Raw genomic sequence first — 15,307 nt, forward strand, 5'->3', positions numbered from 1 at the left:
TATCTGTGAGCTCAGGCTCACAAAAGAGTATGTGCTAAAAGTGTGAATATAAGTGTGCAGAATATGCTTTGGACAGAAAGTCCACAAGGAACACAAAACTCGAAGCTCTATATGTGTGTTATATAAGTATCATTATCCCTTATTCTTTCTACTTAGCACATGCTGAAATGGACTCTGCGTGCAGTTATTGAATCTAAAGTACACTGGCTGTGTACTTATGCAGAAAGTATTGTATTAATGCACTCCAGACTTTAATTTTCTCTATAGCATAAGAGGTAAAGACGGAAGCTCATACATTTTTGATTCAGCTCTAGCAATGACCATCCCCAAATGAAACTTTAAATTGATACAAAATAAGTGGTCTCATTACCTCCATTTCATTTCCGCTTTGTGATTTATTGCAGTGGCACAGGTGCACTTTTGGATAAAAGTAAAAGCTCTAGCAGCTTCAACTTCCTTTTACCATTTTTTCCCTCTTGCTGGGCTTTGAGGCCTCACCACACAGAGTGCATCTTTAATGCACGTCATTTCCCAAAAGCTCTGCACACATCCAGCCCTGAAAATTAAAGACTTCACTAATGGCAGCTTCTACTTTCATGTACCTCAGAAGTGAGAGGAGCTGATACTTCCCCCGACTTTAACATTGCTCCTGTTAACCGAGAAAGAGAGAAGACCTGAATGATTTTTCTATTCATGCTATTTCACTGCATCATTCATTTTTTGCATTTAAAAGGTGACCAAAAGGTTTATTTAGGAAACATAATTACGTTTATTCTTTCAGTATGGGTAAACCTTTTTATCTCAATCACGGAGGTTCTGTTTTCATTTATCTGTTTGACAGCAGGCGTACATAAAAACTGCTTTCAGTAAACTTGACTGAGTTGTTTAGCATGGGGCAAAGAAGAACATGTTCAATTTCAGAGCCGATATAAATAATTTGTAAGCGGACACTCAAAGTATCTTTCACTTTTGTCAGCATTGAGAGACGGCGTGTTAGTCCTAAACGGAGGTCTGTGCTGTCCAAGTTTCCTTCTAGTAATTCAGTGTGTTTTAATGTTTCCCGTCCTCATTAGTCTGTTGCCAGACAGAACAATACATGAGACTCATTTTTGCTCTTCACCAGGGATACCACAGACTGAGTCACCACAGTTTCTCTGGACTTAGTGAACTCATGGGCCTTATCGATCCTCCTTTCCATCTTCATTTTGAGCAAGAGCCTGCGTTCTGTCTGTCCGTGTTTTAGCAATCACCGATATCGCCAAGAACACCAGCAGCAGCGATTTAACAATCACCAATAACTGCTTCAGATGGGAGGTTTGTGCAGTTTCAACAACTTTAAACTGCACAAAGATTGCTGTAAAAACTGAATTGTGAATTCACAACAGGATGGCTGCTTCTCAGTAATAAAGCAGTTTTGGGGTGGCAGACTTTTGGTAACAATTACTGAGGACATTTACACATTTTATGTCTCTTTTGGAAATCAAGTGTTGGTACTTCCAGTGACGGCATTAATAAAGACAGCTCAGATATGAACATCTCTTTGAGCAAAGGAACAAGGGTAAAGGGGGTATATATGTATATATATATAAATGCAAAACAAAAAAAAACAAGTATGAAAGACAAAATTGAATCATAAATGTGTGGCCGTGAAAAGGCTTAGTATATATCTATGCAATTTTGGACCAATAAAATCTGTATTTGGCAGAAAGGTACTTTAGAGTTTTGCTGTATGTTGGATGTAGGTGAGGCCACATTTCTCCCGCAGGAAATTTTAAAAAGAAAATGCTTTAAATGCTTCCAGAAAATGTTCAAAGAAATGATTAATAACATAAAACCTCAGAAAAAAGGAATGGGAGACACTATGTTTGCTTTTTAAACTTTTTTCGTCCTTTTTATATGGGTCGACGGGTTATCAGCCTCGCCGATTATCTGGGCTGATATTTAGCATTTTGTTGATTATCTATATCAGCATTTTATTTTAATGATCCGTGATAAAATTAATTAATGTAAGAGTGTGAGTATTACACGAAACCAGCACCAGGGAAGGCAGTCTGCAAAGCAAGCCTCAGGGAGCTATTTTTATTTTAATTTTCACTAAGCTTTTTTTTTTTTTTTTTTTTTTAAGTTGCAGGGAACTTGCTGCATATGATATTAAAAGTTTCAGTTTTGATTATACATTTGCTAAAGGCATTCAGACAAAGTTTTGTGTTGGATTTTTTAATATTTCAAATTCTAAATTTCGTCATAGATATTTTCATTTTTATTGTATAAATGCATAAAATGTAATAATACTCATAAACAGAGGAGTGATTAAATAATAAATACTTGACTGCAATAACGAAGATATTCTTTGAGTAATATGAATAAAGTGTTTCTAAAGGGTTTCTCATTGTCCACTCATAATTCGTCAAAGTTGAATAACTGCAGGAAAAAAAAGCACAGACATGTCGTGTTTTTAAAGCGTGTGTCCTGACCTGACTCTGGTCTCTCAGTAGACTTTATTGTAGAGCTACATTATCTATTCAACAGCAGCATCAGCTCCTCTAACAGACTCACAGACTATATCCAGAGGCAAAACCCCCTCCACAGTGAGTCCCTGTGATGAGCAGAACATCAAAATCATTTCTTTATATCCGTCCCATCCCCTCTCTGACTTTTATTCACTCTTACTGCTGATGCTAGTGGTAGCATTGTTGTTCCTTCATTCCACCATCCTTGTCTAGATGGAAATATCTTAACAACTGTTGAACCATTAAAGCGACATTATGCAACTTTTATTTGATTGTTGAGTCTCAATCCTAAATCATCAACACGTTCTCACTCCAAACTGGTTACATGCTGATGAGCAGTCAGTGACCTTCCACATCGACCTATGGTGTTTTAGGTATCCTTGCACGTCAAGCTATGACGTGCCGGGATGCTGCTACAGAAATGCGTGTTGTGGGATGATGTCGCAGAGATGAGATTCAACAGTTAAGTAAAAGTTGCATAATGCTGCTTTAAATTTTGTACAGATATTTATAATTTGTCCTGTCGTGTTACGTGGTCAGAGGAGAGGACTTGAAATCCTGAAATGCAGGTGGAGAAAAGTTAAACTATTAATCCAGTTTCTTTAAGTTACTACAGCTTGAATTTTGTTTTTATTCAATTAAGGTAGAAATTTGGGGTTAAATTACACACAGTATCAGGCTGATGCAATTTTCAACATGTCTAAGTCAACATTATTCATTAAAATAATGTTTGCAACTTAAAAGGTTTGTCTAAATCAATAAATAATCATTTTTTATCCAGCTACCACACATTTAATCTTTAGAGTGTAAGACATTAACAAGCAATTCAGCTGATTTCTTTTTCTTTCTTTCTCCTCACTTTCTTTTGCTTGGAATTACACAAAACCACTCCACACAGGAAATAACTGACAGATAGATTCTACCAGCAGTGCGCCGCTCTTATTCATTATCGAGCCCTGTTGACCTAGTTAAAGTTGCAGAGTACAAACCACTTCTCATCGTCCAGCAGGAACTCTTCTTTGCAGCCTTTCCGGCCACTGATTCATCCCGTCTCGCTCAGATTGATTGAAGCACTTTGATTTGATAATTTGGACATTTTGAAAGCAGAAAGAGGCACGTAGGAGGGACAGATCTGCGTCTGCTGGTCAGGGAGGCGCGCGCTGGGGCTGCACATGTTTGCAGTCTATGAATACACTGTTGATTTTATATAATATGTGAAGCTTAAAGGAGGTGCATGTGAATATGAATACGATGTAGCTTAAAAAGGGAAAGAGTTTTTTTTTTTTTAATTTTCATGTGACATTAAATCCCCTTTGGTACTGTCTTTCTTCTGAGTAACATACCCATGTTTTGCTTTTTGCACTCACACAACACACCCTCAGTTATTTTGCAATACTTTAAAAAAGGGCCAGGGCCCTAAGGAAAGCAGTAGCACTGTATATAATGTAAAATGACTTTCTGGAGGCCATGTTGATTGCCTTTTTCGGGGCCTTCCTCACAAGGTTCAGGCCCATTAACCACAAAAAATGGTCTGAGAATGTCTTTTTCTGTCATTTTACAGTCTTGAAACAAATGGATTCACATTAGTAGATGAGTAAAGTTGAATTTTTAATTGAATTGCTAAATTGCAAACATCGCCTTGAAACATCGTACCATTATGGAATTCCACTGTGAGGTTTTTTGGTATTGTGTATTTGAGTTTATAGAATAGTAGTCATTCTATTTTTTTTTAATCCCAGAAAATTAGCCTAGATAAGTTTAACAATTTTGAATATTTTCCATACAGTATCTAGATTTATTAAATTTATTAATTGTATTTTTTTTTTTTTTTTTTCATTTCTTGCCATCATGGTTCAGTGTTGCTTTAGGTAACATAACCAAAAATGTAAAACAAAAAAACTGCTTTTTTTATGTCTTTAAATTATGTTTACTTGATCTATTTTATGACCAAAAAAAATAATATATATATTTTTTAATACCTTGCATCATAATGCATACCTTAGAGGGTTAAGGTATGTAGCACCATGCATATTATAAAGTCAATATTTCCTCTATTTTTTTTTTGTTTAATCAAAGTCTGGTCAGTGCATCCACACCACCGAGGAGGTAATATGAGCCGTGACTTACTGACCCGTCCTCCTTCTGAAACTCTGAGGCAAGAGGCTTCGTGCAGACCTGCTGTGCTCGGTGTGCTCATCGTTTCTTTGACGGAGGAATTCCTGCTGCTCATCAATGGTAAAGGTTGACGTGTTTCTGTCTCTCAGGGCAACACAGCGGGAAAACACCAGGACTTTGATGCTAAAAACGGAGCGCTGAAGAAATTCCACCACCCGGGAATGACCTGACTTCAGCACCGTTAATCTACTGTGAAAAAAGGTAAGAAAGAGGGGTGCTCAACTTCAGATTCAGGACTTTCTTTCTCCTTCTTTTAGAAACATGGAGGCCAAAGAGAAGGCCCACAGAAACTGAGAGAACAAGGAGTAAATCTGTCTTCTTTATAATGTATTTTTGCATAATTTCCCTCAATGTATGAATGTAAATGCAATTTGGGCCTCTCTTTTCTCTGATCTTTTTTTACTTTAATACAACTATTTCAGTAATTAGAGATTGCACTGTTACACCCACAACTGAAAAGACATGAAAAATTGGCTTAGGTGAATCCATTTCAGTGAAGTACATTTAAATATATATATTTAATGTAGCTTTGGTAGGATATTGGGTACAAAGTAATAATGTCTCTCACTGAGCGATACAACCTAAATTTAAATAGATGTTATTACTAATTATTGCATGAAATGACTGGTAAATTGGACTTGATTTCGAACAGTAATATTTTTTTGGTATTAAATCGATAATGAGGAAGTATTTAAACCTTGCATTGACCTTGCATTGTACACACATAAAACTGCCTAAAATCCAGATGAATAGAAATAATAACTAGAAGCAGCAAACAATAACAAAAACAAAGAAAAGTTAAAGTAAACAAAACAGCTAAACAAACACTCTCGAAACGGTCCTCTTGATGTAAAGTGTGCTTAATTTGATCAAAATAAGGCATTGGAAAAACTAACATGGTTATTATAATGGCCCCAGTCTCCAAAACTTTCCATGTTATAAAAATACCCAGCTGTGTCTGTAATTGTTGTGTAGCATAAGTTAAAAAGTAATTCTGAAAGTTTTTTTAATAAACTGCAACATACTTTCGAAAATTGAAAAGCAGCATGAAGGTCGAGGACAAACACTCTCAAAAACAAACTTTTCTTCCATTTCATTCTAATCTTTAATTTTTTTAAATCACGGCAAAAAATGTCAATGAGAACTCCTCACAGCTCATAGAGAAAAAGGCCGCATTATGGTGAAAGTAGCAAAGCCTTTTAGTAGCTTTAATGAGCCATTTGTGCTTTCCCTCAGTGGGAAATATCACCCTTTTTGACAAATTGCTTTACTTATGCATTTCAAAGTGCGGTGATTTTTGTTGTTTTGTAATATCAGGGGACTAGTCCTTTTCCAAACCTCTCTGCACCCCCGTCTGATCCATTAACTGGAGACTCGCTGCTCATTATACTAATTTCATGAAGTGTTTGTGTGAGTGCCAAATTGGGGCCCACTAACTGATTGTAAGCCACACGTAGTGTTTAAGGTCATGTATGCAATTAACCAAGAATAGTTAGATTCAGACAAATTAAGTGTTCGTTCTGGCTGCAGCTGAGCTCTCTGCTGTGTTACTGAGGGCAGAAGCTTTTATTTATTTGAAGCGTTATTTGGGGTCTGTAGTCTTGTGCCATCTGAGTGACACTGAGTGATTTCTCCATTCAGTGTATTCTGCTTCGGCAAAGTGTATATGTCTTTTTCCCACTGAGAAGTTTGTTTTAATGTAGATGAGCAGTGAAAGTTCTTTGTGGTCCTTGAAAATAGTTTGACAAATGAATCTGAACTCAAAGTCCACATACTGGAGTGATAACACTTTACTTGTGCTGCTTTCAGATGCCTTTAACAAGTATTTAAACCTTTGAACTCCGAACAAATTGGTGCGATTTCTTTCAGAAACATGGGACAAAAGGCAATTAGCAACTTGGTTAGAAATATCTCACACACTGCAGGGAAACAGTGGATTTAGAACATTATTTATATATGCATTTCTAGAGAAAAATGAAGCGAAGGAAAAAACTATATTTAAAGCTTATTATCATGTTTACATGTTCAACCATCAGGTTGAAACGTTGCTGGTAGAAATGTAAAACAAGGACTGCAAGGATTCCTATAGGGCAGGCGGGTGAAGGGATCCAACAAACTCCGGACATTCATGCGGGAGTCCAGTGTTTGCTTCCCGTCTGAATGTTTTTATTTCACCTTACCATGTGGCTCCTTCCCCTGAACCTATCCATTTGTGTCTTTGTTGTCAAGTTGTAACCATCCATGCCAGCATGTGCATTGTTGACATGATGTCATGGGTTGCCATGTGCTTCAGTTGCAGAAACGTAACTGTGTGCAGCATAATCCCGCCATGCGATTGTGTTGACATCATAGCAGCGGCGTCCCAAAAAGAGCACTGCACCGCAAAAAAGCAATATGTGACAACTTGGGATGAGAACGTGTCGCCCTTCCTTCTGCGCTGACGATGCCCGGTCCAAAGCCCCTTTCTCTCTCTTGCACACTCACTCTCTCGTCATTGTTTTTCACCTTCATGTTGAAACATGAAGGTGAAAAAGAAAAAACATGCTGCAGTGCTTATGGTCAGTCGTTTTTGCGAACGTGATGCATGTTGGCAGCATGAAAGGATTGGATGTTGGGATTTATTGATGGAATCGTGTCCTGAATGCAGATTTTTCAACATTATCAATGACATGCAAGCAATCAGTAAGATGACACACTGCTGTTGTTGCGTTAAAGCTTCTTGCATAATTTGCCAGGTGTGTGTATCATTTTCATAGGCCCTTTTTATCTGTCATTTTTTCCTCAGCTTGCGTTTCATATGAGCCTGTAAACACAGCTGTCAATAACCTTTCAGGCCTGATTCAGGTGAGGAGCTGGTACGAGAAGAAGTAAATAGGCAAATGGGAGTGGATAAAAGGCAGGTGCTGAATAAATAACAGATTCAAATCAGCTTCACAGCATTTATCTAAATATATTGGTTTTACAGTTCTGCATGTTTTATTAAAAGCTGCCAAAAAGAAGTTATTTATCAAGTCAGATTACAAATGAACCACAGCCCTGAACAGATACTGTATGTCCTTGATGGTTCATAAATTGCGAGCGAACTTAAAGACGAAAGGCAGCAGCTTTTGTGCTCACTCACCCACTGGATACAAGACACACAGTCAGTGCTAATCCAATCACATGCCTGCATGCAAATGAGCTTGTTCAGAGATCATGGCAGCATTTTGTCTTTTGTTGTTCAGGTTTTTCTCAACAACATCTTGTGTTTGTTGTGCAAAACAAGTTAAGCAACACTTGTATTCCGATAAAAACACAACATCCAAACGGTTGCGGCAGGGGAAAGATGTGAGGGTTGAAACAGGTGAAAGCTTGTAAATTCTCTGAAGAACATGTTATTGCCAGTGATAGATATTTTGTCATAATACTGCCAGTAGCAAGTAAGAAAGCTGTCACTGGGAGCTGGGGTAAGGAAACACTCCAAATGAAGGATCAAAATTGTGGCAGAAATCTTTTCAATGGAAAAATTGACAGACAAACTGAGACTAACTGACTCTATACAAGACTCAAAAAGACAACACTGGATTTGAACAATAATGAATAGATACACTAATCTTCAAGGATGTAAAAATGTATACGCACCAAAGCAGTTTTTGTTTTGTTTTGTCTTTGGGTTTGTTAGTCAGTGTCACAAATATTTGTGTTAATGACGATTTAAGTGGAAAAAAAGAACCAACCCTTTACTTGTAGTGATCTACGAGACAAATCTGAACCCACCCTGCAGCATTTGTATGAGTCCCACAACACGATTCATGATTAAGCACACCATTTTGCTGTTTTGCGTCATGTCCCACTCAGATCTGCAAAGCACCCACTCAAGTCGCTCCCACTCATTGATGTAGTACAAAGTGACACAAAAACGACGGGTTTTGCTGTAAGTATCTGTCCACATTTCCAGAATGAAGTCAGCTGCATCCTCAGCTTGTAATAATGTTTTTTCAAACACGTGATGCAGTTGTTGGATCAGGCCGAGGCTGCTGAGCGTCCAAATAACCAGCAAAGGCGCCTATGATTATGACACACACAGAAACAAACGTGCACACATGTGCACATGCAGCTGGACAGAGAAGTAAAAACGCACACAGAGGGAGCGTTACCTCATTCTCTGTGCGAGACTCCATTACTCCACTATATCTTTACATAGAGAATAGTTGTTTTCTGCTATAATACTGGTCTGAATGTTTTGTTCAACTCCTTTATATCAGATAATAATTTTAAAAAAACATCCTGAATGAGGGTTGCAACATTGAGATTTTCACGGTACGATAATTTCTTCAAAAATATCTTGGTTTTGTGGAATCTTATTGTAATTATCATTCACAGTGACCCGCCAGGAATAAAAACAGAAAGATTCTGGTGGGTTATTTTCTAATTCCACAGAAAAGCAAATTTACACAGTGTGATAGCTGTCAGTTTTCATGCCATGATATTTGGTTTCACGGTCTATCGCTACAAACCTATTTGACACTTTATTTAGAGAACATTTGGAGATAAAACAGCCTTGTTTCAACTTTTATAACATTACTTTTTTTTTTTTTTATATATAATTCAGTGGGTTTTTAAAGGCTTTTAAGACTAAACATAGGAGGAATTTCTGAACCCAGGAAAGAGCATTTCATTTTTCAGTTAATTGAAAATCCTTAAAATCACCAAATATGGAGATACATGGTTGTTATTGGGTATTACTGGTGTGTTCATGTTGGCGTAGACTGATTAACCTAATGGCAGGGAGAAAATTAAGGTACTATGCGTTCTCATTAGCTTCTTTATATTTATGCATAAATAGTGAATAATGTAGTAATTTGAAGAAGCCTGTTTTTGTGTCTGTGGGTGAAGAGTGTTTTTTTTTGTTAGATTATAATGGGAATATGCAGCTTAAACTGTAGAATATGCGTCATGCACCCAGCTGTGCTGTAGATGAAAATTGCCCTCTGGAGGAAAATTAAAAAAAAAACTGAAGAGTTCCCTCTGACAACATTACATAAACCAAATATTAAAATGACTTCAGTGTGGGTGAAATAGGGATATTGTGCTATATAAACCAAGCCAGGTTTTTAAAGTGACTGCAGTGTATTCTGTCATAAACAGATGGTATACGGGTGCTTTTATTCCCTCAGCATATCTCTTATTTGTTTTCTTCTCCTGCCACATGTCTGATCGCCTGGGGCTGCCTTTTCATCCGGCGTTTTATTATTCAGTTCAAACTAAGCCGATCATGTGTACAAAATGAGAGGGTTCCATACTTTAACCCTCGTTCTCTCTGCTGTTTTGCATGGTCAATCTGTTTCAACCTCCAGCTCAAGGCTGCCCAGTTTCATCTCATTTAGTTCCACAGGTCAGGGTTAATGCCCACGTTTGCTCACCAGTTCCAATGAAAAGACTGTTAAGAGCATTTCGAAATGTTGTTAGCCCCTGAGGTCTGTGAAAATGGAAAAATTCCCCAATTTAATTGATTTCCTCAGATTACTCATTGGCAGAGTTTGTTCAGCATTCATTTTCTGCTTTTCTTTCATATGTTAGTCATCACTTCTAGCAACATTTTAAAGTGACCAATCCAGTGTAAGCTGAAAATGAACATGTGGCCATTACCTCTTCAACGTGAGTTTGTTTTTGTGTGAACATGCTCCACTCTTTTTTCTGTTTTTTCCTGGCTTATTGTAACTCTAATTTAAAGAACTTTCATTGTGTTTTTTTTTAGCGTGTCCTTACGCCAAAGCAAGTATCATCATGAGTGAAAAGTCAGTTGTCTGTCCATCTTTTTCTGTCCCCATTCATCCCTCTTCATGGTCACAGGATAAAAGAGCTGTTCTCAGCATGTAATCAGGGAATTTGTTGGTCTGAACACACATTCACTTCTACAGTCTGTTGGAAAGACCTCGTGAGGTGAAAAGTACATTTTTCGAGTTATTTCTTGTTATATGACAAATATAGAGAATGTGAAGTTGACGTAACACCGTGTTAAATTTTGGACAGGGTCACTGTGTTCAGAGGATTGCATTGTGTAACTTGTGTCTGTTACAGTGGTAAAACAGCAGTATGTGGACAAACTTATCACTACAAAAAACATAGATCCATAATCCCTGTGTGCCAAGCCGTATTACTTTTGTGGCCCATAGAGCAGGAGCAGTAGAGACTTCCACTGGCTGAGCCGGCTACTTTTTGTTTACCACTCTCCAGTAACTTGAATGGGGGTAAAATTATTAAATCGTGCAGCTCATTTAGACTTTACAAATGTTACCAGACTAAGCAGATTAAGTCCTGGTAGTGGATTAAGTCATTTAGTGAGGGTTGTGACACTCCAAAAAAATAAATTTGTTGAAGTAGGGATTTAAAGACGTCTTTTTCTTTTTTAAGTCAGTGGGAAGAAGTGTTTTTTGGCCGCAGGACATAGCATGACGGTGTAATTATACTGTTTGGCCACTATGAAAATTGGTTTCCAAACCCAGCATACTTCCTTGGGGCCTGGTGGGTGCCAACAGTACACTGTAGCTCTGTATTTCCAGCGGGTTGTCCTTCCTAATTGTCATACTGCCACTTATGCAAGGATTTTGGCATATGATTCAAACACCGAAGGCCACCTTTTGTGGCTGTGTGATACACCGACGGATGGTGTTAGCTGAAAACATGGTCTGAAAGAACCACTTGCAGTGTTAGATATGCTGCCAGACAGCAGCTACATAATATGCGGACGGGCAGCACATTTGAGAAGGCAGCCAGACAGAACCTGTCGTGTCCACATGATACGCCACTGGACGGCGTCAGGTTGATATGCTGCCGGTAACAATGTAATATAAGTATGAGAGTCGCTATAGAGCAGGCAGAAGGGGCGGTGGATAGCTCCAACAAACCATGGACTTTCATGTGGGAGTCAGTTGTATGCTTCCCGTCTGAATGTGATGTCTTTTTTCTGCACCTTACCGTGGGCCTCTTTGCCAAAAACTAACTATCCGTACCAGCACGTGCTTTTGTTGACGTCTCAGCGTTGGTTTCCATGTGCTTTTGTTGCCTAAACATAACCACATGCAGCATCATCCCACCATGTTCTTGTGTTGACATGATAGTAGCTGTGTCCCAGAACATGAAAAGCAGACGCAGGAGGATAAATGTAGATGCTGAAATCCACCGCAAAGCGGCAATATGTGATGACTTAGGAAGGGGACATGTTGGCATTGTGTTGACCTGTAAGCCCACCCAGTTTTTAGCTGTCAAATCAAATGCAAAAGATTTGATTTACAAGTAAATCCATCTTGTAACTCTGCACTGCTCAAAAAATGTCACAGTATGGAAGGTAAAGATGTTCCAGCATCAGTTTCACTGGGACTTGAAGTCTTTGTTTCACCCAGTTCAAACTGCCGGAGGAATCTTTCTTTTTCAGAATACATTTCTGTTTATGATTTAAAAACTGCTCTCTTGGCAGTTTCCATAAGCGAGGCAAACTTTGTTTACTTGGAGTCAGGATTGAGAATCAGGAACGAGGGTTTTATCAGTCTGGTAACAGAGATGCGTTTAGCTCTGCTCCAGCCGCCGGTCACAGACCTGAAAGGAAATCTTTCAGCTGCTGCTCGGCCTGCTGGAAGTCCCTCTGTAATAAGTCGAGGCAAACACGCATTGCAGAGCGTGATCTGGATGTTAATTTGTACAAGCATGTGCAGCGAGCGTGATCAAGAGTGTGACTCCCATTGCAGCTAATTGAACATGCATCTAAATATACCTCTATTATTGCTCGTTGCTCTCTCATAGAACTTATGAATGCATCTGTTCTGATTACATGCAAGATGTATTTCAGACTGCTCATCTGGCTCATCGTCTTTTATAAAATACAAGACAGATGTAGTACATTTAACAGTTATCTATTGTGTTAAATTATCACATAATATGTAAAGAATCTTGCTTCGCTGGGGAGCGCAGAGGGCAGTCAACCCGACATCACAGGAGGAGAGACACAAAGCTCATTAGCAGCGACTGACGCAAATTGTGTGACACCAGGTGTTAAGCTTGGGTGCTAATAATATTCCTCCTCTCACTTTACAGAAATTGATGCATGCAGCGATGATAAAGACACAAATAAATCTGCCTGTATGAGCAGATACAAGCCCAGAGACAATTATTTAGGAAGAGATTGGAACCCTGTAATCATTTAAGGGTAAGGTGGCATCTCTCACAGTATTTTTGAATGAGGTTTTCCACTGATATCACTTCCATAAAGTTGTGAGGAGTGACTAGAGAAGGATTAACCCTTTGAAACCTGAGTAAATTGGCTTGATTTCACTCAAAAACATAAGAAGGAAATGGACGTATGCTTGGGTGTAAAATCCAACTTAAAGTTAAGAGTTACAACCAACTTAAAGTTATGACCCAGTTAAATTTAAGGCTCATATGTGTTGCACCTGGGTGTAGCTTAATTGCCGATGGTACAGGTGTCAGTTGGAAAGTTTGTGTTTTTTAGTTGGCCAGATGGAATTGAATAATTAAATGAATGGATGATGCACTAACTTTAATTTCTCTAAAGAGTCTAAAGTAACATTTTTATGTGTTTCATTATGCCCAGCAGTTGAAGACCCACAGATATTCACTTTAAATGAAAAGTCATTAAAGTTCTGAGGAACAGAAAATGTCTCCCTGTCCTGGAGGTGGAGACATTATTAACTCAGTGCTTTGCAGAGAGGCATATTGGATTCACACTCTTAAGAGAGTTCAGCCTTTTGGCCTAATGAAGAACTCAATTTGTCACATTTTCAATTATTAGACTTAAAAGTTGCAGAGCTTCTGTCTTTGTAACTTTGTGGGATCTTTCTTAAGTTGCTGATGCGACCATGTTTCATGGGGTGTGGCACTTGGACATGGACAACTTTGATCTGTTGTCCAGCAGATTTGAAATCCTGTTGAACCAGTTTATACCCGTGCTTGTGTTCTAGGTGTGTTTGACTACATCTTTGTCCATTTTGACTGATGAAGACTCGGTTCTGTTTGCATAGCTGAAGGCTGTAGATTCAATCAATGTGCTCTCGTCCCTTTCTTTCCTTTTTAAGTTTGCTGTCCTTGAGCAGAGACGCTTCAGACCACTGCAGCATGCACTGAAAAGCCTTTTGAGAAAATGTGTCAGTTTGTAATGAGAAAGCATCGCATAAGGAGCAACATACGGTAGTTTGTTATTGAAGCGCCCCAGCTTGTTGTGTTATAAAAGTCCAAAATATACTTCACATCATAATCACATGACAACAATCTTTTTAAAACAAGAAACTTTCTGTGTTGCAATGACAAACTGAGCAATTATTTTGTTGCTGTTGGCGAGATGCTCCCTGAGCCGCTTTGCACTCTGCAGGTTTAAGACAGGGTCAGGGGTAGGGGCGGATCTGAATACTGAGTCGCTGCATGTATATGTGAGTTTTGTCCTGCCTGATCTCCTACGCACTCTTATTTCTCCCGGGAACTTGGTTTCTTATGTACATTTAAAATAATGTTGCCAAGATTTCTACAAGAATTATATTATTTCTGCTTAATTCAACCAGTCAGGCAACTAATGAGACTCATCTGTGCTATATTTGGAGATCTTATGTCCCTAATAATTATAATGACAGGGCGGAAACATGAGCTAATGGATGTTCTTTAACTTCATTCCTGCAAATGTCAGAAAAACACAGCTGTTGACCTAAAAAGAGCGAGGAAGAAGAGGAAGAAAATCTATTTTCAGTAATTTTGACTATTATGCTTATTTTCAGGCTCATACTTGTATTCTGGGTTTCTACTAGAACATGTTTTCATGGATTCATGCTCAAAAACTTGTTGACTAGAAAACTAGTTGAGGGGATCTAACCCTCGTTATTAAGACTTGGATCCTTGAAAAGAAGAATAAGCAACAAATTTGGCTGGTTAAAACATTTTTATATCCTTCTTATCTGTTATGGTAAGAATCACAGTACATTTCCCATAGTCATGACTGGAAGAATCTTCAAATGCAATTTCAGACTCCCCTAAAGTGGACCGTACCATTTCTTAAACAAAAGCACAGTCGAGCTCAACTCAAATGTCTTTGGAGTTTAATGAGGGTGGTAAGGGCTGTCTTACAGCAAGGTACAACTGTGAAATTATTATTATTATTATTATTATTATTATTATTATATTAATATCCAAATGGCACTCACTCACATTTAACCCCTTTGAGACCTAAAATATGTTTGTGATTTGGTGGTTTTATACTCTGAAATTATTGTAAATAAACAGCTGTGATTGTGACTCGGTCTACATCATAGATTGATAAATAATATAATTTTTTTTGGCAGACAGTGCTTGTACTCTGGGTCAAGGACAGTAGTCCAATTAAATGGCTTATTTATTCAGGCTATAACCATAATGTAAACGTGCTGAGTTGTGAGTAAATTTGAGTAAAATACAGATGCCACTTCATCCTGTGCGAATGGGCCACATGAAACATATACGCGGGATCGTAATTGCTAAATTACATGAAGTCTCCAGGTAATACTAGATCAGTGCGAAAAGGGCTTTACACTGAAAAAGGAGAATTGTCGACCAACTTAAAATAATTGAAAAAAAAGTGTGTAGTACATAAATAAATTCAGTTTTCT

General features: G+C 38.2%; 2 protein-coding genes across 2 annotated transcripts in view; one reads left to right on the forward strand and one right to left on the reverse strand.

The window, feature by feature from the left end:
* Positions 1-15,307, reverse strand: part of LOC121960680 (cadherin-20-like) — a 656,497-nt gene that overhangs the window by 249,362 nt on the left and 391,828 nt on the right. The window lies entirely within an intron of this gene.
* The window catches only part of drosha (drosha ribonuclease III), a 139,765-nt gene continuing 129,278 nt past the window's right edge, over positions 4,821-15,307 (forward strand). The window contains exon 1 of the mRNA XM_042510487.1: positions 4,821-4,886. The gene's annotated coding sequence lies outside the window, so the exon portion shown is untranslated. The remainder of the gene's footprint in view (positions 4,887-15,307) is intronic.

This window comes from Plectropomus leopardus, chromosome 21 (assembly GCF_008729295.1).
Source record: "Plectropomus leopardus isolate mb chromosome 21, YSFRI_Pleo_2.0, whole genome shotgun sequence".
NCBI classification, from domain to species: domain Eukaryota; kingdom Metazoa; phylum Chordata; class Actinopteri; order Perciformes; family Serranidae; genus Plectropomus; species Plectropomus leopardus.